This window comes from Rhinolophus sinicus, linkage group LG02, assembly GCF_036562045.2.
Source record: "Rhinolophus sinicus isolate RSC01 linkage group LG02, ASM3656204v1, whole genome shotgun sequence".
In the NCBI taxonomy this organism is placed as follows: domain Eukaryota; kingdom Metazoa; phylum Chordata; class Mammalia; order Chiroptera; family Rhinolophidae; genus Rhinolophus; species Rhinolophus sinicus.
In genome coordinates this window covers 51611367-51638584 of record NC_133752.1, presented here as the reverse complement: position 1 = coordinate 51638584, position 27218 = coordinate 51611367, and the positions used below count along the sequence as shown (strand labels likewise).

The following is a 27218-nucleotide window of genomic DNA, read 5'->3' as shown; positions in this document are numbered from 1 at the left end:
GGAAGACTCAAGTACTCTTTTGCCTAAAATTTGGTGAGAAAGTATAAATGTGAAATTTGTATCTTTGAGAATATAAAATACCTTGGACAACTGTATTATTGGTAAAATAGAATTATAGACATACTATAACTATAAATCTATAAATCTATATATCTCAGTGTAAAATCTTAAGTACGAACCTCCCAGAAATGTCTGTGCTTTAACTTTATTTAATGACATGTTACTGTTGTATTTTTACTATGCAATCAACATTCACCACTTGTTAATTTATTTTGGTGGCTATGGTGCTGAAATTGTATATCCTTTTGAAGTACAAATTCCGCTTTATGAAAAGCTTATGTCATATTGATAGTACAGACTTATATTGGTTATTATAGTATGAGTGTAAAATTTTATTTTTAAGAGCATGAGCAAGTATGAAAAGTTAAATAACTAATATGATTTTAATGGAGTTCTTTATTGTCTTTTAATATAATTAAATATTGTTTTTTTTTAAAGAAGTTGATTTAGGATTAAAGATTATAATTTGTAATGTGTCACTGTAAAACATTATATAAAATGGCCTTATTTGTAAATGTGCAAGGTTTAGGTAAAATAAATAATCTGGATGCTAAAGTGGAAATTAGAAATGCAAATATTTATGTTTTATTTCCAGATTTTCTTTCCTATATACTTTCATTCTCTTGGCATTATTTATTTAGATACTTTTTTATTTTTCAATTATAGTTGGCATACAATATTATATTAGTTTCAGGTGTACAACATAATGATTAGACATTTATATAATTTACGAAGTGATCACCCTGGTATATCTAGTACCCATCTGACACCATACACAGTTATTACAATATTATTGACTATATTCCCTATGCACTGTATGGCTATTTTGTAGCTACAAATTTGTACTTAATCTCTTCCCCTTTTCACCTGTCCCTCCAACTCCCTTCCCATCTGGCAACTATCAAAATGTTCTCTGTATCTATGAGTTTGTTTCTGTTTTGTTTCATTTATTTTGATTTTTAGATTCCACATATAAGTGAGATCATATAGTATTTGTCTTTCTATGTCTGACTTATTTCACTTAGCATAATACCCTCTAGGTCCATTCATGTTGTTGCAGATGGCAAGATTTCATTCTTTTTTATGGCTGAGTAATAATACATTGTATGTATGTACGACATTTTTGTCCATTCATCTGTTAATGGACACTCAGGTTGCTTCCATATCTTGGCTATTATAAATAATGATGCAGTGAACATATGGGTGCATATGGCCCTTTGAGGTAGTGTTTTGGGTTTCTTCAGATAAATACCCAGAAGCAGGATTACTGGGTCCTTCTTTGTCTCTTATTATAACCTTTGATTTAAAGTATGTTTTGTCTGATATAAGTCTTACTACACTTTCCATTTCCATTTACATGAAATATCTTTGTCCATCACTTTACTTTCAGTCTGTGTGTGTCTTTCAATCTGATGTGAGTCTCTTACAGCAACATGTAAGGGTCTTGTTTTCTTATCCATTTAGCCATTTGATGTCTTTTGATTGGAGCATTTAATCTATTTATACTTAAAGGAATTGTTACTAGATATGTAGTTATTGCCATTTTATTCATATTTTTTTTTAAAGATTTTTATTGGGGAAGGGGAACAGGCCTTTATTGGGGAGCAGTGTGTACTTCCAGGCCTTTTTTTTTTTCGAAGTCAAGTTGTTGTCCTTTCAATCTTAGTTGTGGAGGGCACAGCTCAGCTCCAGGTCCAGTTGACATTTTCTAGTTGCAGGGGGCACAGCCCACCATCCCTTGCAGGAGTCCAACCAGCAACCTTGTGGTTGAGAGGATACGCTCCAAACAACTGAGCCATCCGGGAGGCAGCTCAGCTCAAGGTGCCGTGTTCAATCTTAGTTGCAGGGGGCAGAGCCCACCATCCCTTGCGGGACTCAAGGAATTGAACCGGCAACCTTGTGGTTGAGAGCCCACAGGCCCATGTGGGAATCGAACCAGCAGCCTTCGGAGTTAGGAGCATGGAGCTCTTACCGCCTGAGCCACCGGGCTGGCCCCTTATTCATATTTTTAATCCTTTTTTTTTTCCTTCATCATTTTCTTAAAGAAGTCCCTTTAACATTTCTTGTAATACGGGTTTGGTGGTGATGAAGTCCTTCAGTTTTTTTCTTGTCTGGTAAGCTCTTTATCTGTCCTTCAATTTTAAATGATAGTTTTTCTGGGTAGAGTAATCTTGGTTGTAGGTACTTGCTTTTTATCACTGAATATTTCCTGCCAGTCCCTTTTGGCCTACAAAGCTTTTGTTGAGAAATCAGCTAACAATGTTATGTGAGCTCCTTTGTTGGTAACTAACTGCCTTTTTCTTGTGCTTTTAAAATTCTCTGTTTGTTTTTAATCTTTGTCATTTTAATTATGATGTGTCTTGGTGTTGGCGTCTTTGGATTTACCTTGTTTGGAGCACTATGCACTTTGTGGGCTTGTATGTCTATTTCCTTTACCAGGTTAGGGAAGTTTTCCATCATTATTTCTTCAAATAGGGTTTCAATTCTTTGCTTTCCCTCTTCTCCTTCTGGTACTCCTATGATCTGAATGGTGTTATGCTGGATGTTGTCCGAGGGGCTCCTTAAACTAGCCTCTTATTTACTGATTCTATTTCTTTTAGCTGTTCTGATTGGGTGTTTTCTGCTACCTTTTCTTCCAAATTGCTGATTCAGTCTTCTGCTTCATTTAATCTCCTCTTGATTCCCTCTAATATATTCTTTATTTCAATTATTGCATTCCTCATTTCTAACTGGTTCTTTTTGTGTTTTTGTATCTCTACTTTTATGTTTACTATCTCACTGTTAAAGTTCTCATTGAGATCATTGAGCATTCGTATGACCCGTATTTTGAACTCTGCTTCTGATAGATTTCTTCTCTGTTTTTTTTCCCCCCTGCAGCTTTGTTTTTTTCTTTCATTTGGTATATGTTTCTTTTTCTCCATATTTTGGCTGCTTCCCTGTGTTTGTTTCTATGTATTAGGTAGGGCTGCCATGACTCCCGGTCTTAGAACAGTGGCCTTATGTAGTAGGTATTTTGGGGGGCCCAGTGGTGCAGTATCTCTGGTCACCTGATATGAGTGTTGCAAATGTGTCCTTGTGAGGGTGAGGGTTGTGTGCCTTCTTGTTGTAATTGAGCCTTGATTGCTGTTGGTTTGTCAGTGGGAGGGATTGACCCTCAGAATGACTGATGTGAGGAATGGCTGTGACTACAATGGAGGAGCTGTTGTGCAGGGGCTGACCCTATGGTGCAGGATTCACTTTAGCAGGGCTCTGGTGCCTGCCATATCTGCCTTTGGATGTGTTGTTTGTGGATGTGGTTGGATGGTGCTCTTGTGTGGTCTGAAGCTGGCAACCAGGTGTGTTTTTTCTGAGGCCTCTATGGAGGGGCGCTGGTGTAGGTAAAATTCAGATGCTGCTTATGCCCTGCTCAGGACCACTTATTATGAGCTACAAAGTGATCTACATATTTTTACCACTTATGTTGGGCTTGGAGATGCCTGAAAAAGGGCTAAGCTGCAGTCCAAGGCCAGCTACCACTAATCCAGGTTTGGGGCTGCTTAGCAAGAGGTACAGGGCCCTCTGAGGCTCGAAACTGCTTGTTTGTGGTTTGTGGACCTGTGAGAGAGTTTAGGAGAGTCTGCAGCATGAGCCAAGGCAGGATGTTTATATGGAAAAATCACTGGAAGAGGCTTGAGTTGGCCTGCATGTTGGGTGGGGCGGGGTCTCAGGAATCACCAAGGTGGGGCTATATGTGTTCGCTAGGTTGATGGAGACTCAGGTATGACGCCTGCTTGGGTGGTGGAAGGGCTCAATAAAGGAAAAATGGCTTCTTCCAGCACTTTTGTCTGGGAGAAAGGTGCCCCTCTAGCCCTCAGTCTGAAGCCAGACAGTTCAGTTCCTCCCCATGTCCCTTGTGCCTTTTGAACTGCTGACCCAGTGCTTGATCTCAGAACCATTGAGTCCATCAGCAAGCAAGCCTGTTTGTAGACCTTTTAAGAGGACACCCTCCATCTCACTCAGGCACAATCTCTGCTGGTTTTCACAGCCAGAAGTAATGGGGACTTCTCTCCCTGGCACAGGAACCCTGGGCTGGGGAGCCTAATGTGGGGTTAGGACCCCTTGCTCCTCCGGGGGTACCTCTGCAGCTAAGATATCCCTCCCAATTTTTACTTGCCACATGTGGGTGTAGGACCAGCCTATTCCTCACCTTCACCCCTTCTACCAGTCTCGAAATGGTTTCTGTATAGCCTTAGTTGTAGGACATTTGTTCAGCTAGACTTCAGGTGATTCTCAATGATAGTTGTTCTGTAGTTGAGGTGTAATTGATGTGGTTGTGGGAGGAGGCAAGCACAAAGCACAGCCCTTACTCCACCATCTTGACTGGAAGCCTCTGCATTTTGTATTTAAATTGTTACCATCTAGAACCTGAAGCTTTATAGCAAAGTCCTATATTTTTCATTTAATAATATTTATAGTTTACCATCATAAAACCTTTTTAAATTTTATTTAATCTAGATTTTTATATTTATACTCATAACTGAGGTTTATTTACTAACATAAATTTATTGAACATGATTTATGTGCCAGGCACTGTTGTCCCTCAGAATCATTAATGACTAAGATAGAAAAAATAAAGGAAACAGCAAATGGTGTTTACCTTATAGCAGAAGAAAAGACAATAAACAAAACAAACACATCCAATGATCAATTCTCAGTCCTCATCTTCTTTGACTTCCAGTGGCATTCCACACAGCTGATCTTTTCATCTACCTTGCAACACTTTCTTCACTTAGCTTTGCAATTTTCCCAGGTTTTCTTCTTTGGTTGTTCATTCTCCATTTCTTTTGCTCTCATCTTCTCAACTGCTTAATATTAAAGTGCTCCAGAGCTGTCCTTGAACTTCTGCTTGTCTTCTTTGCATCCTTAATGATTGTTTTTATTAGTATGGCTTTAAATACACTCACTACTCATTAGTTTCCAACTCAGACCTCTCCCCTGATGTCCAGATTCATTATTGAATTGTTTGTTCCATTTATCTTCTTGAATGTCTAATACACATAAACTCCTGATTGTCCCTCCTCAATCAACTTATCCTGCAGGCTTTTCCATTTCAGTAAGTGATAACCTCAGCCTAAAATCTAAGTGTTATCATTCACTTCTGCTTCTCTCCCAATACAATTCTAATTCATTGTCTTGTTTTCTTCCAGTTTTCAAGTCATTTTATTCAGAATTTAGTGTTTGTTTCCTGAATCAATAAATACTATACGAAACAATGTAAAAATGGCTACCGTTTTTTTCTCCCCCGCTTCCCCCACCTGGGGACAATCCCCTGGGCCACCTAATTCAGGGGTTCTCCCTCCAGATTTGGTCCAGCAAATGAGGTTGGGTGACATTATAGCCCCCTTGAATAATTTTCAGAGGAATTTGGCTGGGGTGGGGAGAGCCTCTGGGGTTTGGAGGTTGACAAGGGAAGTAGATTAGTGTTTTTAGGACAAGAGACGGCACCTGAGGCAAGAGCCTTCCGCAAAGAAAAGGGTGTCTAAAATGTTCATGATTCCTTCTTTGCCTCAAAAAGTGACATTTATTCAAAAAAAAAAAAAAAAAAAAAAAAGAAAGAAAAAAATGATGTGATGTCCATCTCTTGGCTCCCTTCTCTCCCCCCTCCTCAGCCCAACAACTGAACCCTGGCTGGGGTGAAGTGGCAGGCCATCTCCTCTCAGATGAGGTCAGCAACATTGAGCAGCATCTCCTCAATGGAGGTGTTATAGAAGGTCTCAATATCTTGAAGAGTCCTCTTGTCTTCTTCTGTCACCAAGTTAATAGCCACACCCTTACGGCCAAAATGTCCACCGTGACTGATACCCTTTGTTTCCCAACTACAGCCATTCTAGCCTCCTTGCTGTTCTTACTCCAGATATGATCCAGCCTCAGTCTTTTGCTGGAAATCTCCTCCCTCAGATATCCTCATGGATCATTCCCTCAGAGCCTTCAGGTTTGTTCCCAAACTCACTTCAGTGAGACCTTCTGTGGCGAATCCATTTAAACATTAACCCCTTTTCCCTACAATCACTGTTTCTTCTCTATGTCTCTTGCTAAGTTTTTCTTTATTGCATTTATCCTTGTCTAACATACTATATATTTTACTTACTTTGCACTCATTGCTGACTTCTCTGCCATTAGAATGTGAGCACCATGGCAGGAATTTTCATCTGTTTTGTTCAGTATCCAAAATGGTACCTGGCATTCAGTATGTCCTCACTGGAATGTAGGGCTCCAGCAGCAGAAGAACCACAGCTTTACAGGGTTTCCTGCCCTCCCTCCCTTCCTTCCATCCTTCTCCCCTCTTCCCTCTTTCCCCTCCCCCTCTTCCATTTTTCTTAACAGACTTTGGGAAGCTACAGAGTTAGGGCCAATTTTCTATTTCTAGCTCTCTGTTTAGATTGGCAGCTACAGATATTTGAAAAATCTGTCTAGTCTTTCTGAAGAGTTGGCTGCCTGGACATTCTAGAGAAACCTCTTTTTCTTCAGGGTCACGGCCCATCAACCTACACTTTTAATTCTGATGGCAGCTCAGTACCCATTGAATGCCATTGACATGTAGCTGCAAAAGTTCTTCTGTTTTGAGAGTGGCTTGTTCCTGCAGTGAGTGTTCCAGTTGCAGCCTTCCAATGGGGCTCTGGATGGCCCTCCTTTACTTCCCATGATACTATACTACATTCACAGAATCATTTATTGTTCTTCATGGCAGCAAATTGTAAGATCATGAGGGTAGGAACGTTGTTTGAACATCAAGGCTGGGAACAGTGCCTGTTTCACCAAAGAACACAATAAATACTTGTTGAGTAAAGGAAGGAAAGTCTAAATCTATATAGAAAAATCTAAAAGCAAATAAAAATGGAACCTTTTATGATGATAAAATATTGGAAATCAACACTTTATTCTTTTTTTCATCCATGTTATTTCTAAATAAAAATCTGTAGTTTGGGGTACAAAGTTTCCAGTTCTTATACAATGTATGCCCTATTTTTAGAATATATTTTTATGCATGTTGATTGCAATCTGAAGTTGAATGAAGGGGAATAACTGCTTAGCTTTCCATCTTTCCCAGAATATTTTCATCAATATTTATTTTTAATATAAAATATTTATCAGTTTCATTACTCATTTTATATGCCCAATAGAATGTTAAATGACTTTGTCTACTCTTAAAAGAACAAAAATTTACTCTCATCAAAGGGACTGTAAAAAATATCTGTTCTTGATGGCATGGCAGATATTGAGCAATGTTTTCGTGCACCTGTTGTCCTTAATTTATTTCGTACAATGTTAACTCCCAAATTTGCAAAACTATAGAGAAAAAAAGAGTTATACAAGGCTAAAGTTGTGTGATTTCTCCTAAGGTGTACTTTATGTAAACAATATGGATGTATCATGTACCTGAGTGATTAAACCAAGCATTTTATATATGTGTGTAGGTAAGTAATTTCCCTTAATGTATAAACAGCCTTCTAAGTAATATATCCCAATATCTATAACTATATACTCCTAAAAATTATCTGTGGTGATAGCTAAATTTTGCTTCTAAGAATGGAAAGATAGAAGAGAGAAACATTGGTGGAAAAATGAGAATACCTTAAAAAAAAATACTGCTTTAAGTCTGCTTTCATCAATTTCTCAAAACTGTAAATGAATTATTTTATTCTTCATGTAAAAGCACAAATGGCTTTGATGGTTGTAAACAAATAGTTCACTTATTTGTCATTGACTAAATTACTTGAAAAACATTCCATTGTAAGCAAATAATTATGTCACAATTTCATGCTAAATGTTTAAATACTTTTTCTAAAATCTTATGTATGGAGTATTTGGTTAACAATTTGGTATTACTATGTTTCCCCAAAAATACGACCTAGCTGGACCATCAGCTCTAATGCATATTTTGGAGCAAAAATTAATATAAGACCCGGTATTGTATTATATTATACCCGATATGATATATGATATGATATGATATGATATGATATGATATGATATGATATGACATGGTATGATATTATACCGGGTCTTACATAAGACTGGGTCTTATATTAAAATAAGACTGGGTCTTATATTGTAGTAAAATAAGACCAGGTCTTACATTACTTTTGCTCCAAAAGACACATTAGAGATGATGGTCTGGCTAGGTCTTATTTTTGGGGAAACATGGTATATAAAAATTACACAAATAACAATTAATTCATTTGCCCTTGGAGTAACTTTCAGATTCAGAGCAAATTAAAAAGAGGATATCTAATTTTTGTATTTTATTTGAAATTATAAAATTATTTTAAGAACACGTTTGTAAAATTAAAATTTATTGGGGTGATGGTCAACAAAACTACATAGATTTCAAGTATACAATTCTATAATGCATCATCTATATATTGCATTATGTTTGAACACATTTTTTAAATTTAGAAAAGTGTTATTTTCTGTGCACGCATTGGAAATTTTATTGAAAATTTCTTGATAATATTTATTATTTATGTCATTATCATATTAATTATTTATGTGTTCTTATTTTATACCTTTATTAGAGGTAGTTAACACGTTGTGTCACCAGTATCATTAAGTAAAATGCTGCCAACTTCTTCCATTATGGGAATATATGTCATACTTTTTGTTTTTAATCTCTTTGATGTCTAACACAGTTATGGCCTTTTAGAAAGTGCTCAGTACATATTTGTTAATTGGTTAGTTCATTCATTCTTTCATTCAACAACTATTTATCAAATGCTTATTATGTAAAAGTAAACTGTAAATTTACATCTATTTATACCAAAATTTATATTTTGGATGTTATACCTTGTAAAATATTCTATAAGTATTATTAGACCAGCAGCTGTTCTTAAAATAAGGTTCTACTGAACTTAGTTTTTATTGTTATACAAGTAAATATTGGTTCACAGTACCCCAAAATGTTAGGTCAAAATAAATAATGTCACCTGTCTTAAGGTTATAGCGGGACTATTATTGGTTCATTGATATCCAAGTGCCCCTTTTCCTAAAATGAAAGGACTCTTATTTTGTAGCAGGACATGTAGCTACAGAGTAAAAATTACATTTCCCAAGCTCACTTGGAAGTGATGTGTATAGCTTCCAGACATTTCTTAAAGGGAGGAAAGTTGCCCCCTGCCACCTTTTTCACATCCTGTTGCTTTGAAAAGTGTTTGTGGTAATAAATTATCTTGCACCATGTGGATAAGAGCAATATCTTAGAGATGACAGAGCTACATGATAGACAGAGACTGGATCCCCCATAAGAGCTCTGGACTACCACATCCAGACTGTAATATGAAATTACTAAACCTAATTTTTTATGTACTGTATTTGAATCTCTGTTACACATCCCAAACCAACATCCTAACTAAAACAGAGTTTGAAACCAGATGCGGGATGCATAAAGTGGTATAACCTTGATATGTGGCATAATATGTTTAGCAGGAGGCAGGAGGCAGACACACCGATATTGGAAGCTAAAGGCTCATTGATCCCTGATATGCTGAAGCAAAGCATTGATATAATTGTTGCTTGCAATATTTTAGAAGGCAGACCACATGGTAACTGAGGCCATAAATAACATTCGGGGGAATCATAGGAAAGCTGCAAAATCCTGAGGTGGGTTGGCTGCTTCATGCTCTTCCAGCAAAATCCTGTGACAGAGATTAACTCATGCTAGGGTTAACCAGTCTGCAAGCAGGGTAGAAAGGAATATACAGTTCTGTTAAGAAAGTCTCTTTATGTCAAGTTAGCAAAATAATGACACTGATAGTCCTATCATTTGAGGCCTTGAAAGGTTGAAAAAGTCAACTCTTTCTTTATTCCAAACCAAAGCAATTATAATTGATAGCTTCAAAGCCACTGCCTTAGTAGGAGATAAACTCAATGCTCTGCCAGATTTAGGAGCCAGACCAGAGGCAAAATCAAATTAAGAGTATTGATTTTCCACCCAAACAAAATGATTCAGATAGCCTGGGTGTAGCTTCCATCCAGAGTGGGGCTAAGCAAAGCACACAGTGTAATAAGGAAAAGACAAGCATCTTCAGGCTTAAAGACTACATCTAGATTAAATCTTTGGCTATGGTTACCTACATATGGAACTAATCCAAAACAAATTGCCTGGAAGCTTGCTAAGGTTTTGAGGGAATTGTATGGGTAAAGAACAACAACACAGCCTGCAAAAGACTGCAATTATTTAACCCCTTAGGAAATCCCGGGGCTGCCAAATCTGGACCAGCAAAGACATTGCAGTCTCTAAGAAGAGCAATCTTTGTAATAATTACTTGATTCATGTTAAAGGAGGACAAAAGATAGAGAACCACTTTGCTACGGTCTTTGGAAGAAAATGTACATTTCTTCCCAGAAAGCAGAATCAGTGGCTGTCAGATGAGACTAACCAAGGGCCTTGCCTTATTTTTGGATCAGGGAATAGTTGTAACTCCTATCTAGTCAGATTTGATTATTGCTATGACCCAGTGACTGACCCCTTCTTGCTGAGCAGAGACAATTTAGTTTGCCATATCTACTTTCTTCAGAAGCTTTGAGTATTGAGGGTATTGGGGACAGATAAACTTATGTGTTAGTTTATAGGGTATCAAACCACGAGGTTCCACATCCATGCTTACTGGAAAGGGCTCTACATCACCCAGAAAGGAGAGACTTTTAACTGGATAAAGTAACCAATGGGGCTTTGGAATTTTCTCCCTTGTGGAAGTGATCAATATATTCTATGTGAAAGAGAGAGGTTATGATGAATATTTGGGTTGCCGCATGAATAGATGAGGGCAAATAATGCTAGTTGTACTGAAATTTTTATTCTTTCTTCCTTTAACAGAGATATAGCCCCTGATTTTTAGCTATGTGCAGGGCTGCCCAAAATAAAGTAACTTCTCTTACCTTCTTTGCAGTTAGGTGTGGCCACATGACTAATATCTGGCCAATGGGATGTAAGGAGACTTGGCACATGCAAAATCCAGGATGTTTTCAAAAGCAAAGTATATTGCATTTCTGTCATCCTTTCTCCATCCCATTTTTTGGAACATGGGTAAGATAGTGAACTATCTTGGAAAGATAAAGCTGATTTTGGGGGAGGGCAGAGCCACATGATAGAAGGAGCTTTTGTGCTTGGGCAACTTTGTGTGGCAGAGCCACCATCCCAGCCCTGTATTGCCTGCCTCAAGACCATAGCACAAGGGAGAAATAATCTTTTGTCATATTGAGAGTGTTGCTATGTTGGGTTTTGTATCAGTCAGCTATTATGACATACCAAACAATATAAAAATCTCACTGGCATAAAAATAAGCATTTATTTTTTTGCTAGTGGTTTTATGGGTTGGTTGGAACAGCTGTGTTTTATACTGGAGGTAATCTGGTAAATTCTGCTTCACATATCTCTTATTCTTCTGGGACCATATATTCCTAGCCAGAGTGTGTATACAGAAGGTGCCAAAAAATGTATACACATTTTAAGAGAGGAAAAAACTGTTAAAATTGTAATGCTCAATATATACCGATATCAAAAGATGAATACAAGTTACATTTGACTTCTGCAGTTACAAGAAGTGCTGAAAGTGGTTACCATCAGTGTAATTTAATACAGTTTTTTCCTTTCTTAAAATATGTGTACATTTCTGTTGGCACCCTCTGTATTGCTGGTAGCTAAGAGTTATGATAGCCAGATAAATAAATGACTAGTAAACTATTCTATATAAATGTTATGCACTTATGAATATCATTTAGATGAAAGAGAAGTTGAATGACGTTTCTAAGGTGTATTGAATGGAAATAAATGACTATCATTATTAATGCTAGTGTACGTGTAGTCATAATGATATCTATACAAAATCCTGTCATGTTGGCATCATTCTAACTGCAAAAAGTCCGGGATTTTATCCTACTTACACACTAATAAGTTCACCTGCTGTAGTTTTATAGATGATGGCAGGAGACCAAGACTCCTGGGTCAGAGATGAAGGACAGTTTATTATTCACAGCATTCAGAGCAACCAGAGCATACACATTTTTTGCTCCTGTTCTCCAAGCCCCAATTCACAGGAACACAAAGAAGTCAAGTTGGTATGTGAACACTCAGTGGGTTACATTACAGGAGAAGAATCCTGAGCACAAAGAGCCCAATTTTCTTTCTTTAATGGTAGTAAGCATGCTCCAGAGGAGAGACACCTTACAGGTAGAGAGACACCTCTACCTTACAAAGTTATTAGCAAACCTGCTTTTCACTCTAGAGTTAAACACTACATCTTCCAAAGCTGTTCACTCCACAAATATACTTGAAAAACATATTCTGGAATAAAGGACAGTCAGTATCTCTGCTAGCAACACATGTAGAGATGAGAGACCCATGGAGATTGTCTCCCAAACTGCTCTTGTCAGAAAGTCATTAGCGACATTCTAATTTTTGTTCTAATGGCCACTTTTGTCTAGTTGTCTAACTTGGTCTCTTACAGATTACAGCACTATTGTCGTTTTTCTTGTTTTGATTTTAATTACATATTTTTCCATACGCTTTCTTCTTACTCATTTGACTTTTTATTCATTTTTTCCTTCATTCATCAAGTATGTTTTGAGCAGTATGTTCCAGGTAGTCTTGTAGGCGCTGAGAAGTAAAAAAATACAGAAAAAGAACCTCTGCTTTCATGAAGCTTGCTGGCTACTTGGGGAAGTTACATAATAAATAAGATAAATAAATAAAATAACATGTTAAATGGTGGCAAGTACTAAGGAGAAAATTAATGTAGGAAAAAAGAATAGGGGAAGATTGCATTTTGAGAACAAAGACTTACTAAGAAGGTAACCTTTGACTAAAAATCTGAAGGGAGTGAGAAAACCTTGAAGCTATTTAGGGCAAGATGGATGGGAGAGGTCTAGGAAAATCCAAGAGGAAATGTAAGGCCCTTAGGCTGGCGTGGGCCTCCTGTGTCTGAGGAATTGCAGGAAGGCTACTGTTGCTTATGTGTTGCATGTCCAGTTTCCAAAGGTCATCTCAACACTGATAATATGAATTCAATTAGTTTTTCCTCTACAAATTTATGGTTTAATGTGTGTGTGTGTGTGTGTGTGTGTGTGTGTGTGTGTGTGTGTGTTACATGCTTCATCCATTTGTAAGTGTTAAGATAGAGAATTTCCCAAAAGGTTATCAGTTTTTCTAAGATAATTTATTGAGTAGCCTTTTTCTTTCTCCACTGGTTTGAAATGTTACCTTTGTCCTAAAATAAATTTTTAATCTGAATTAGGTTTTTACTTATTTTTTTTACTTTCTTGTTCCATTGATCTGTTTCTCTATTTGGTTTTTAAAAATTCATTGGCAAGCTATTTTAATTATTATGACTTCTCTTTTTAGAAATTCCACTTTCCCCTTTATTTTTCCAATTGAAATGTATAATCCATATGTCCAATTTTAATATCTTCTAGGTATTTTAATTTGTATTGCATTTGATAGATGATAGATTTGGCAAGTGTATTATATTGAGTCATTCCATACAAGAATGTGTTTTGTTAGTTTATTTATTTAAATATTCTTTTGTGTTCCTTAATAGATATTTAAAATATAATAATGTGTTTTTGGTTTGGGGGTTTATATTTAGGTCTTTTTTCTTTTCAATTTTTATTTGAAGTGGAATTGTTTTTTATTTTATAATTCTCTGTTTAGAAAAGCTATCTAATATTGTATATTAATTTTGTAATTTGCTGCCATGTAAGATAGTTTTTCAGTCAATTCTTTTGGGTTGTCTTGAAATGAACTATATAATTTGCAATTATTTAAAATTTTGTTCTCTTTTCCAACATTTATATGATGTATTTCTTTCTATTGTCTACTTTTTTGATTAGTACATTGAGAATAAAATCAAATTATGGTGATGATCCTGGGAATCTTTATCATGTTACTCTAAAGAGAATGTGTTTTGTGTGTCATAATTAAGTGTAACGAGGATATTTGTTTTGAGTCACATATTTTTATCGAGTTAAGAAAATACCTACTTCTGTGCTACTGTTACTGAACTGAATGGAATGTGGGTCCATCCACCTGATGTGCAGCAAAGCCAAACACTGAACATCGAGATTTGCAAGGGAAAAATTAAAGCTATTTTATTTATAGGGTGCCAAGCGGGGAGAATGGGAGGCTACTGCTTGAAATCTGAACTCCCTGATGGCTTTTAATCAAGGGTTTTTCATGGCAAAGATTGAGGGTGCAGGTTTTGACTGGAGAGGTTTGGAATGTAGCCATTTATGGTAAGATACGGTAAGAGGCTTCAGCACTGGGTCTTCCTGCATGAGAGACACTTCACTTCTGAATGAGAATGTTCCGGTGTTCAAGTTCTGGTCATGTCCTGGTCCTTTGGTTCTGTGATAGGGCAGAACGTTGCTTCTGGCTGGCACTGGAGGTCAGAGTTCTCTGCTGTGCATGCTTCAGCTTCATGACTTGCGGTGTGGGTCTGTTGTCTCTGAAAGGCAACTCAGTGTCTTGTTAGAAACAGGGTAAGATCATTTTGAGCTGGTTTTGCCGTTACACTACTGAGAATTTAAAGATTCAAGGATGGAAGATGAATTTTGTTAAATGTACTGTGTTGATTTTTGATTTTTGAGATCATATGATGTTCTTAGATGTAGTGAATAGGGTTTATTATACTAATAAACTTCCCATTTCTGAGTCATCATTGTATTCCGAAGATGTATGTTTATGAGTATCGTGTTAATTTGTCATCTTTTAAAATTTCCAAGTCTTACGTTCTTTAAAACTCTGCTGGAAGTTTTAAATGGCGTCACTCCCTTCAGTGTGTGTGTTGCAGGTTGGACTTCCCAGGAGGAAGACTTTGAGGTAGAGATGAGTAGGTGGGGCATGTAGTAGGGAGTGAGTCAGTTGAGAGCAGTGCTGTGGAAGGGAGGATAAGGAAGCAGGAATGGGCAGAGAGAGAGGTGAAGGTGTGGTGTAGCTCGGGGAAGGCCTTGGCCTACCCTTTGTGGGGTCTTGAAGTTGTCCCTAGTTGTGTGTTTTGTGGGGAGGGCCATGGCTTTTCAGATTTTTCAAAGGATTTTGTGATCCAAAAAAAAGATTAAGCATGATGGTGAAGAAATTATTCCTGTTGTATAGCTTCACTCTATAAATTCAATCACCACAATCTGTTCATTTTACTGTGGGGGTTCAGAACAAGCCACCCCAAGATGTGTCTCAGTGCTATGCACAACGTTATTTTATGCTACAGGCAACTGAGACCTTTAGGCTCAAGAGAACCTTCTGTTCCCCCTTAACTGTCAACAAAAATTTAAATTAGGAGCCTGGCTCATGATGAGTTATCACCAGAAATAACTTTTTACCTACCTATGTAGCAGGGCAAACTACTAAATACCAAACATGTGTTTTCCCTGCAATTGCCTTGTGAAGTCCCAAGATGTATTACTTCATCCCTTGTTCAGAATGTCTTATATACTACAATTTCCATTTTTGTCTCTGAACTTTGCATGTATGTGGGGTGTCTGACTCTCATATATGTGGGGTTCCCATACATACATATATAATTAAATTTGGTCATTTTCTCTTACTAACCTGTTTCATGTGTGTTTGATTATTGGACCAGCTAAAAGGAACTTGACAGTGAGGAAAGTCTCTTCCTCCCCAATACTACTTGCTGTTTTTTTTTTCTCCCTGTGAATAACCTCATCTCCTTCTTTAATTAGACACTTACACTCTCTTATGTTACTTAGTGAGCACAGTTTTATTGATATCAGTTAATAAACTTCTTTCAGTTTTAACATTATCCTCCCAATGCATACCCTTCTCCTTTTCTTCTTCTTCTTTTTTTTAAAACATGGAACGCTTCACGAATTTGCGTGTCATCCTTGCTCAGGGGCCATGCTAATCTTCTCTGTATTGTTCCAATTTTAGTATATGTGCTGCTGAAGCGAGCACCCTTCCCCTTTTCATAGTCCATTTTCTACACTCTTGCCAGTGTAAACTGAAAAAAAAAATGTTTAGGCAGCAATAAAGAATAAAAACATTTATTTGAGCAAGGGATTCCAATCTGGAAGACACAGATTCAGGTAGCAACTCAAACAGTGCTCTGCAGAAGACAAAAAAACCCAGAGCTTATAAAGGCAAAAACCACCATATTGCAAAACTTATCTAGTTAAAAAAAGATTGGTCAGGTCTTGGTGGTGAGACTCTGAGCTAAGCAATTTCCAGGATGTTTTTCTATGGCAAGCACAGAAGTGCAAGAGTTCCAACCTCATTTAGGTCCTCTATACGAATGAAGGATGCTGGCTGGTGAAATGTTTTGGCCACTTTCAAGGTGATGGTCTGGATGACATCGTAAGGAGGAAGGTAAAGTTCAGGATGTGGTTTCAAGGCTGGTTCAAAATTTTAAAAGTTCATAATTGGGAAAAGCATAAGACAAACTTCTTCATGGCCTCCTGGCTCCATTTTGGTTCTCTTGACATAAGTGACTCTATATTGGCAATTTCCATTCATACCAGTTTAATCTTTTTAGAGTGCAAATTATACCAGGATATTCCTCTAATTCAATTATACCACTGGCTTATCCTGGTGAGTTCTAGCTCCTTAACATGGCATACAAAGCTCTTCATGATCTAATGTTTATTGATCTCTGTAGCTTCACCTGCTGTCACTCAACCGTCATATTTTACATATGCTGTAGGGTGGATCTATATACCTGCTATGTACATTGTAGTTTTGTCCATCCTATTCTCTTTGCTTGGATTGCCCCAGTCTTGCAGATTTTATTTCTTCCCAAACAGTGTTTTGTCATCTGGGTGATCTTTTCACTTTTAGTACTTCTTTTATGTTGTACATGTCAGACGCTGAGTGTCTGCTGGTGAAAGTGTTAAAAAAAAAATCCAAGGTGCTCTATTGTTGACTGGTGATTCAGTATTACTCATGGCATTTAAGAATGTATAGGTCCTCAAAAAAAAAAAAAAAAAAGTCTAGGTCCTCTCTCATTCATCTGATTGCAAACTCTAATCATCATTCTATTAATACAATAAGAAGTTTATTGGAGGTATTAAAAAGTAATATGGTTGGTTGAGTTTACCTTTGAGATGCTATTTAATAGTATTTAGTGGTAAATATACATTTGTAGTTATTATAATGTAAACATGACATTGAATATTTAAGATAATTTTCTTTTAACCTGAATGTTTAAAAAAAAGTCTTTACCTTGTCAAGAGGTCCCAGATCCTGACTCTGAAAATTGATGCAATCACCGACACCTATGGCTGGTAACACAATGAGTGTCCTGCTGTGTTTAGGTGTTAGTGACATTGAACATAATAGAGAAATCACATCTCTGGACTCAGTTTTAACAGTTAGCAGACTTTATTTTCAGCTTTATGTAATTCTTAGAATCAAGTTACAGTTTTAAAAATTTATTATGTTAATGAAATTATGACATTCAATATAAAAAGTTACCAAACATACTTTAAAAAGAGAGTTCTTGGTGCTCTGGGCTTTGCATATATAACAATGGTGAGGCAGTTACAGATCCTGGGACAGAAACATACCCTAGGTGATCATCTAATCTCGTCTCCCCACTGGTAGAACTAAATTAAAAGCATCAGGCAGAGTAGCTTTATGTATCGTTTTGGAGATTTAGGTCAAGACAAGAAATTCCACATCTTTCTTGGGTGCACTCTACAAATTATACCAATCCTATTGCAGATGGTCTTATTTCCCCCGGGGGCAAAGATGTACCACCTGCATTTTTGTACTTTGTTTTGATTTGTAGTCAAAGTTTGCGTAGTGACATGGGACTGTCCCCTCACTTTTTTACCTGTCTGATTATGATTTGTCATAATATTTATCAATAAAATTCTTTGCTGTGTGGATGCAAGTAAAACATTCAATTTTTCTTAAGAATTATTTTGCTCTGAATTTTTGTATTGAAATGATTTCATTCTTAATTATTTTTATTACTCACTATTGTTAGTATTTGTCCGTAATCAAAATTATTTTGTTAATTATTTCTGTCTTAATTCTTGTTTTTAAAATTTCCTTATTGGTTATTGATGTTAGCAATTAGCCAAGTCTGATTCTTGATGGAATTACATAATTTTTTGATGTAGAGGTAGAAAAGTTTTATTTCTGAAAACAAATAACTGAAAATAATTTAATTTATTAAGGACATTATTTGTCCTACTGGATTCAGAAATTGATTTTTATAAAAACATTTAAAATTATGATTATGAATGATAATTATGTTTTTTAATTTTCCGGAGTTATATGAACTTGAATAAAATAATTTATCAGGATTTTCTATTTTGCTAACATATGATTACTTTTAAGTTTTCAATGTGTTTTGTCACATAATTTCTAAAAATGCCAACACCTACAAAACACTGACAAACTAATTGTCTGAAGCTAAGAGGCCTATACTCTCAAGTACTTTATATTTAATTCAATATTTGTAGATACTGATTTTTCACCAAAATGTATAATTTCTTTCTCAAAGCTGGAAAGTTATCTGATTCACAAGGTAGACTACCTTGTCACTAATTGAGCAACTTAATGGAAAACAACTCAAATGGCTTTTTTGTGCCCCAATAATTTCTCTCTTCCTTTGCCTAAATGTCTTATTTACCTGGAAAATATATGCAGTAGAGCAGTGGCGTGAAGTAAACTATGTTGGCACCAAGAAAAAAAAATATTTTGGGATTGCTTATAACAGTGTCAGAGCAGCCCAAGAACCTAGTTTCAGAGTTAATCACTAAAGTCAGAAAACAAAACACCTCACATGACTGCAAACCTTTTCTTTTACCAGTCTATATAAAAACTTATCTAACTGTATATAATACCAAATTAGAGAAGATAATAGAAAAGTTTCCTTTTCAAATAATGCTATAAGTAAATACATTGATTTCATATCAAATATGAGAGACAACATGAATCCAGATGAGTACACCAAAAAGTTTTCATTGCAAATTTATGATTCTACAGAAGTAGTAACTATATTAACTTAATATCAAAATGCTTAGAATCCCTGAAGAGAAATGATTGGAGGAATATTATTTGTTCCAAAGAAACTCTTAATTGAACTATTGAGAATAAAATGTTCAAAGTGATAAAGTAATACTTGAAACAAAATACTAGGAAAACACTGGGTATCTTTTTGCACTGATGGTTATGTTAGGTTGCAGGAAAGTATACAAAATTTATATCAAGAGTTCTTTTTAAACCCTGGAATTCAGAAATACATTATTTAATTAACATTTGTGATGTTTGCATATGTCAATGTTTATTCATAGAGCAACATTCCACAATAAAAGATGTTATAAAAATAGTGAGTATAATAGAAATCTAAAATGTTAAAATACCATTTTCAAATTTATTAAAAGAAATATGATCAGAACACTACTTCATACTGAAGTGCATTGGTTGCCCAGGGAGAGTTAGGCAAGAGTTTATAAAATAATTGATTAAGTGTGTGTGTGTGTTTGTGTGTGTGTGTGAGAGGTGGGGGGAAGGAAGGGAGAGGGCAGTAGATAGAAATGGAAGAAAGAGAAGGAGGAGCTGGTTTTTCTTTGCGCATTTTTAAAAGGGATTGTTATTTGCATACAACATAGTGTGCTTATGTTTTTTCAGCTTCTGAGGAGCCAAATTAAAATATTTAAATCTGTACTGATACAGATAGTGGAGAAGTATGAATTCTGAAGCATTAGGGTGAGCCTAGCAAAATCTGTGTAGGATCAAGGAAAATCTTTAGTATTTTAAAATAAAATACTTGAAGGTTCAAAATCAGCACTGCCATAAGAATGTTCTCTGTTACATTTGTCACAGAAAAGAAGGAAGACTATTTAAAGACTGATTTCACCCTTGAAATATAATTTACACGTACAGATTATCTGAATTCTGGTAATTCTGTGTGAAAGCCATTTCCAAAATTGAAATACACAGGGAATATATATTAATTTGCTATCCGCTTTTATGTGAACAATATTTATCCTTGATATTACTGTGAAAAATTTAAGAAGATCATCATTAAAAAGTCTTGATAAGGATTTAAGTATAATCATTGCAAACATAAAACCATATCCAAAAGCATTATGTTCACAGAAGAATTCTCATGTGTCTTTTTTTTAAGTTGAAGTAAAATAGGTATATAATGTTACATGTTTCAGGTATACAACATTATAATTTGACATCTGTATGCACTACAAAGTAATCACCACCAAAAGTCTAGTCACCATCTATCACCTTGCTGTCCATTTATTTACCCATTTTGCCCACTCCTCGACCCTCTTCGCCTTCGGTAACCACCAATCTGTGCTATGTATCTCTAAGTTTGTTTTTGTTTTATTTGTCCATTTGTTTTTGTTTCTTTTTTTTTTTTGATTCCACATGAGTGAAATCATATGATATTTTCCTTTATCGTGCTGATTTTACTTAGCATCCATGATGTCACAAATAAGATTTCATTCTTTTTTGTGGGTAAGTAGTATTCCATTGTGTGTGTGTGTGTGTGTGTGTGTGTGTGTGTGTGTGTACCACATCTTCTTTATTCGTTGATGGACACTTAGGTTGTTTCCATATCTTGGCTAATGTAAATGATGCAATAAATATAGGGGTACATATAATTTTTTTGAATTAGTGTTTTTGTATACTGGGATAAATAGCCAGAAGTGGGATAGCTGGGTCATGTGGAAATTCTATTTTTAATTTTTTGAGGATTCTCCATACTGATTTCCATAGTGACTACACTAGTTAACATTCTCACCATGGTTCCCTTTTCTCCACATTCTCTCCAACACTTATTTCTTGTCTTTTTGGTAATAGCCATTCTAACAAGTGCAACGTGATAACTCAAATTGTGTTTTACTTTGCATTTCCCTGATAATTAGTTGAACATCTTGTCACGTGCCTGTTTAAGTATAATCAGGTATAATGTAAGTATAATGTTGGCCATCTCTGTGTCTTCTTTGGAAAAATGTGTGTTGAGCACTTCTGCCTATTTTTTAATCAGGTTGTTTGTTTTTATGTTGTTGAGTTATGTGAGTTCTTTATATATTTTGGATGTTAACCCCTTGTCAAATATATGATTTGCAAATATCTTCTCCCATTCAGTAGGTTGTTTTTTGTTTTGTTGATGGTTTCCTTCGCTATGCAAAAACGTTTATTTTGTTTTTGTTTTCCTTGCCTTTGGAGTCATATTAAAAACAAAACAAAACACATCATTTCGACTGATGTCAAGGAACTCACCTCCTTGTAATTTTATGGTTTCAGCTCTTACATTCAACTCTTTAATCCGTTTTGAGTTTATTTTTGTGTATGGTGTAAGATAGTGGTCTAGTTTCATTCTTTTGCATGTGACAATGCAGTTTTTCCAACACCATTTTTTGAAGAAACTGTCCTTTCTTCATTGTGTGTTCTTGGCTCCTTTGTCGTAAATTGTCCGTATATGTGTGGGTTTAATTCTTGACTGTCAATTCTATTCCACTGATATGTGTGTCTGTATTTATTCCAATACCATATTATTTTGATTACTCTAGCTTTGTAGTATATTTTGAAATAAGGCAGCATGATACCTCCAGCTTTGTCTCTAGGTTGCTTTGATTATTTGAGATCTCTTGTGGCAAATTTTAGTAGTATTTGTTCTAGTTTTGTGAAAAATACCGCTGGAATTTTGATAGGGATTACATTGAATCTGTAGATTGCTTTGAGTAGTATGGGCATTTTAACAGTACTTAATTCTTCCTATCCATGAGCATGGAATATCTTTCTATTTATTTGTGTCTCCTTCAATTTCTTTCATCGGTATCTTATAGTTTTTAGGGTACAGGTCTTTCACCATCTTGGTTAAATTTATTCTTTGGTATTTTATTCTTTTTGATGCAATTGTGAATGGGGCTGTTTTATAAATTTCTCTTTCTGAGAGTTTGTTATTAGTATATAGAAATGTCATAGATTGCTGTGTATTGATTTTGTATTGTGCTACTTTACTGAATTTATTTATTAGTTCTAACAGTTTTTTTCATGTTTTTTTGTTGGGAGGGGTTTTTATATATAGTATCATGTCATCTACATGTAGTAATTCAGATACCTTTAATTACTTTTTGTTGCCTATTTGCTGTGGCTAGGACTTCCAATATATGTTTAAAAAATGTGGCAAGAGTCGGCATTCTTGTGTTGTTCCTGAGCTTAGAGGCAAAACTTTCAGATTTTTTCTGTTGAGTATGATGTTAACCATCCGTTTGTTACATATGGCCTATATTATGTTGAGGTATGTTCTCTCTATAATCATTTTGTTGAATGTTTTCATCATAAATGGATGTTGAATATTGTCAGCTGCTTTTTCTGTATCTATTGAGATGATCATGATTTTTATCTTTCATTTTGTTAATCACATTGATTTGCAGATCCCTAGAATAAATCCCATTTGATAATGGTGCACAATCCTTTTAATGTATTGTTTAATTCAGTTTGCTAATATTTTGTTGAGGATTTTTGCATCTATGTTCATCAGTGCTATTGACATGTAATTTTCTTCTTATGTCATGTCCTCATCTGATTTTGGTATCAGGGTAGTGCTGGCCTCCTAAAATGAATTTGGAAGCATATCCTCCTCTTCAGTTCTTTGGAAGAGCTTGAGAAGGTTAGGTATTAAATTTTATTTGAATGTTTGTTAGAATTCATCAGTGATGCCTTCTGATCCTGGATTTTTATGTTTTTGGAAGTTTTTGGTTATTGATTCAATTTTCTTTCTAGTAATCAGTCTATCCATATTTTCTATTTCTTTATGATTTGATCTTGGAAGATTGTATGTTTCTAGGTATTTACTCCTTTTAGGTTGTCTAATTTGTTGGCTTATAATTGTACATTATGGTCTATTATGATCCTTTGCATTTCTGTGATATGAATTGTAACTTCTCCTCTTTCATATCTGATTTTGTTTATTAGAGCCCTATCTCTTTTTTTCTTGGTTAGTCTAGGTAAAAGTTTATCCTTTTTTTTTTTTTTTTTTTTCAAAGAACCAGCGCTTGGTTTCACTGATCTTTTTTATTGTCTTCTTGGTCTCTGTTTTGTTTATTCCTCTCAACTTTGTTATTTCCTTTCTTTTACAACTTTGGGCTTTGTCTGTCCTTCTTTTTCTAGCTCCTATAGGTGTAGTTAGCTTGTTTATTTGAGATTATGCTTGTTGCTTGAAGTAGACCTGTATTACTATATAATTCCCTCTTAGAACAACTTTTGCTACATCCCAAAGATTTTGGTGAGTCGTATTTCTGTCTTCATTTGTATCTAGGATTTTTTTTGTGTTTTGTTTTGTTTTGTTTTTTTGTACCTATGTATTGAAATATTTTTTTCTTTGATTTATGCAACTACCTATTGGTTGTTCAGTGGCATGTTTAATCTCCACATTTTTGTGTGTTTTTCTTATTGTTGATTTCTAGTGTCATATCATTTTGGTTAGATAAAATGCTTGATAAGATTTCAATTTTCTTGAATTTATTTTGTGTCCTAACATGATATATCCTAGAGAATGTTCCATGGCACTTGAGAAGAATGTGTATTCTGTTACTTTTGGATGAAATGTTTTGAATATATCTATTAAGTCCATCAAGTCTAATGCGTCATTTAAGGCCAATGTTTCTATATTTTTTGTCTCCATGATTAATCCTTTGATGTAAGTGGGTTTTAGTCATCTACTATTATTGTAAAGTTTCAGTTTCTCCCTTTATATCATTTAATATTTTCTTTATATGTCTTAGTGCACCTATATTAGCTACATATGTATTTATAAGTGTTATGTCTTTTTACTGGATTGACCTCTTTCTTTGTTTTTCATTATTACAGTCTTTGTTTTGTATGTTATGAGTAGAACTACATTAGCTTTCTTTGTGTTCCCATTTGCATGGAATATCTTCCTCCATTCCATCACTTTTAGTCTGTCTATGTCCTTACTTCTGAAGTGAGTGTCTTGTAGACAGCATATAGGCAGGTCCATTAAAAAAAAAAAAAATCTATTCAGCCATTCTGCATCTTTTGATTGGAAAGTTTAGCCATTTACATTTAAAATAATTATTGATAGGTTTGTGCTTATTGCCATTTGTTAAGTGTTTGCTCTTAACAATAGTTAGAGCAAATATAGTTCCTCTCTTCATCCTTTTCTCTCTTCCCTTGGGTTTTATGGCTTTCTTTAGGTTGTATTTGGATTTCATTTTTATTTTATTTTATCTATTTACTATAAGTGTTTGCTTTGTCATTATCATGAAGTTCACATACAACTTCTTATGAATATAATGGTTTAAGTTGATAGTGACTTAAATTTGAACATATTCCAAACTTTATATCCCCATTTTATATTTTTGGTATCACATTTTCATCTTTTTATTTATGCATTATTTAATTATTGTAGTTTTAGTTACTAATTTTACAATTTTTTTCTTTAGACTTCATACTTGCATTCTAAGTGATTGATCCACTACTTTTACTATATATTTACAATTTCCAGTGAGATTTAAAAAAAAATTTGAATGTTTTTTTGTTAATTAGTGCCATTTCTTTGCAGTCTAGAGATGTCTCTTTAACATTTTTGTTCAGCCAGTTTTGTGGAGATGCACTTTCTTAGCTTTTTGCTTTTCTGGAAAACTTAAACTTTCCTTCAATTCTGAATGATAATCTTGCTACGTATAGAATTCTTGTTTGGAAGTTTTTCTTTTGAATACTTTGAATTTGTCATGCCACTCTTTTCTGGCTTTCGAAGTTCTGATGAAAAATTTGCTGATAGCGTTATGGGCTTTCCCTTGCATTACCCTGATACCAAAAATCAGATGAGGACATGACATAAGAAGAAAATTACACGTCAATAGCACTGATGCACATAGATGCAAAAATCTTCAACAAAATATTAGCAAACTGAATTCAACAATACATTAAAAGGATTGTGCACCATTATCAAATGGGATTTATTCTAGGGATGCAGGAATGGTCCTACATCTGCAAATCAATGTGATTAACAAAATGAAAGATAAAAATCATGATCATCTCAATAGATACAGGAAAAGCAGCTGACAGTATTCAAGTGTTTTTGTGATATACTGAGTAGCTGGAAGGGGAGCAGTCTTGCAACACTGTACCTTGTTGCTTTTAAGATTCTCTCTTTAATTTTTACCATGTTAATTATAATGTGTCATGGTGTAGAGCTCTTTGGGCTCATCTCACTTGAAACACCCTGGGATTTCTTAACCTCCCTTTCTCAAATTAGGGACGTTTTCATCCATTATTTCTTCAAATACATTTTCTGATGTTTTCTCTCTTCCTTTTCTGGATTCTCTATAATGAGAATGTGATGCCATTTGATATTGTCCTGGAGATTCCTATAAAGATCTCCATTTTTAATATATATTTTTTTCCTATGTCTGGGTGAGTCCTTTGCTTTCTCTTCTAGCTTACTCATCTGATCTTCAGGTTTTTTCTAGCCTGCTGTAAACCCCTCTAGTGTATTTTTCAGTTCAGTTATTGTATTCTTTAGCTCTTAACTTTCTTATGTTTTTTAACTTTTTGTTGAAAGTCTCACTGTTCATCCATTCTTTTCCCAAGTTTGTTGAGTATCTTTATGATCATTCTTTTAAACCTTTATCAGGTGGATTGCTTATCTCCATTTTATTAATGGTTTTCTGATGTTTTGTCTTGATCTTTCATTTTCCTTTGTCTCTCCATTTTGCCTGATTCTCTGCTTGTTTCTATATATTAGGCAAATCAGCTGCCTTTCCTAGTCTTGAAGGAATGGCTTTGTGTAGGAGATATCCCAGAAGTGCAATCCCTCCATCCACCAGAACTAGGTGTCCAAGGGGTATCCTCTTCTGTGGGCTGCAGGCACTCAGTGGATCTGGTGGGATCCTGCAAGTGGTGTGGGTGGGTAGCAGGGCTGCTCACTCAACTACTGTTAGCAGGTTTGAGTGAGAGCACAAAAATGGCTCCCACCACCGCTGGCACCAGCAAGGTAGAAGGAGCCTGTAAAAATGGGGACCACCAGTGTTGCATCCCTGTAGAGAGTTCCAGCAGACTTCTGCCACCCTGGCAGATTCCCCAGCTTAGCAACTAAATCTCTTTTACATATGGTCTACGCTCTTCTCAAATTGTTGCTTTTAATGGTGTGTCCCAGGGTGAGTGGGTCTGCGTGCGAGCTTTTTAAGGGTAGGATTTTAATTCCCTATAGCCCCATGATTCTCCTGAACATAAACCCCATTGCTTTTCAAAGCCAAATGTTTTGGGGGCCATTCTTTCTGGTGTAAGACCCAAGAGTGTGTGCATGGTGGGAGGTACAAACCCCATGCATTTCAGGAAGAAACAACATTTATTGTTTTTTTTTTTTTTTTTTTTTTTAGATCCTTCTGGACTGTGAGTCACTACACTACAGGATAGGGTTTTTGATGGGAGTGTGTCTCTGTCTCTCCTCCCATCTTAATGTGGACTTTTTATCCTTTGAGTGGAGGAGGTATTCAGCTAGTTCTCAGGTTTATTTCAGAGGCTATTTTTCTATATGTAGCTGTATATTTGTTATGTCTTTGAGAGGAGAGAAATTCAGGATCTTCCTATGCTGCCATCTTAAATTACCCTCAATCTCATGTTTCTTATTAAAAGTTTTGAAAAAAAATATTTTTTGAAAGTTCATGTCTATTCAGTATTTTAAAATCTTCCCTAAAACTTTGTATTTTATTTATATTATAATCATAAAATACAAAAAAAAAAGCATTACTTTTCTGAAAAGCCCCATATAGATATTTCCAAATTCATTTTTGTGAAAATTTTATTTTTATGTGTGTCATTGAAAAAAGGTTGAGAGCCACTTTATAATTCAGCTGGGGAGAAGAATGAGTCACCAACTGGTGAGATTATAAAGGCTGACAAAAGCAGCATCTTTCCAAATAGTTGGTGAAGAAAGTAGTGGTTAGAAAAGTTGGACTAAATGAGTTGGATATTTTTTGAAAGAATAAAAAACAAATGAGATAATTCTAAAATAGAATAAGGAAGGTAGTTACTGAAAAAACTTTGTTGATTTTTATATAGTTTTTTAGTAATTGAGAAATACACTGGAAGTGTTTTTGTGACGTACTGAGTAGCTAGAAGGGGAGCAGTCTTGCAACACTGTACCTAAACCAGCAGCCTGCAGCCCCAAACC

At 35.4% G+C, this 27218-nt stretch overlaps 1 protein-coding gene and 1 non-coding gene across 3 annotated transcripts in view; one reads left to right on the top strand and one right to left on the bottom strand.

Moving 5' to 3' along the window:
* CFAP299 (cilia and flagella associated protein 299) overlaps positions 1-27218 on the top strand; it is a 524137-nt gene that overhangs the window by 69019 nt on the left and 427900 nt on the right. The gene's annotated exons all lie outside the window — the stretch shown is intronic.
* LOC141570336 (U6 spliceosomal RNA) lies at positions 15894-16000 on the bottom strand. Its single transcript, XR_012494329.1, has one exon. It is a non-coding gene; the product is annotated as a U6 spliceosomal RNA (small nuclear RNA).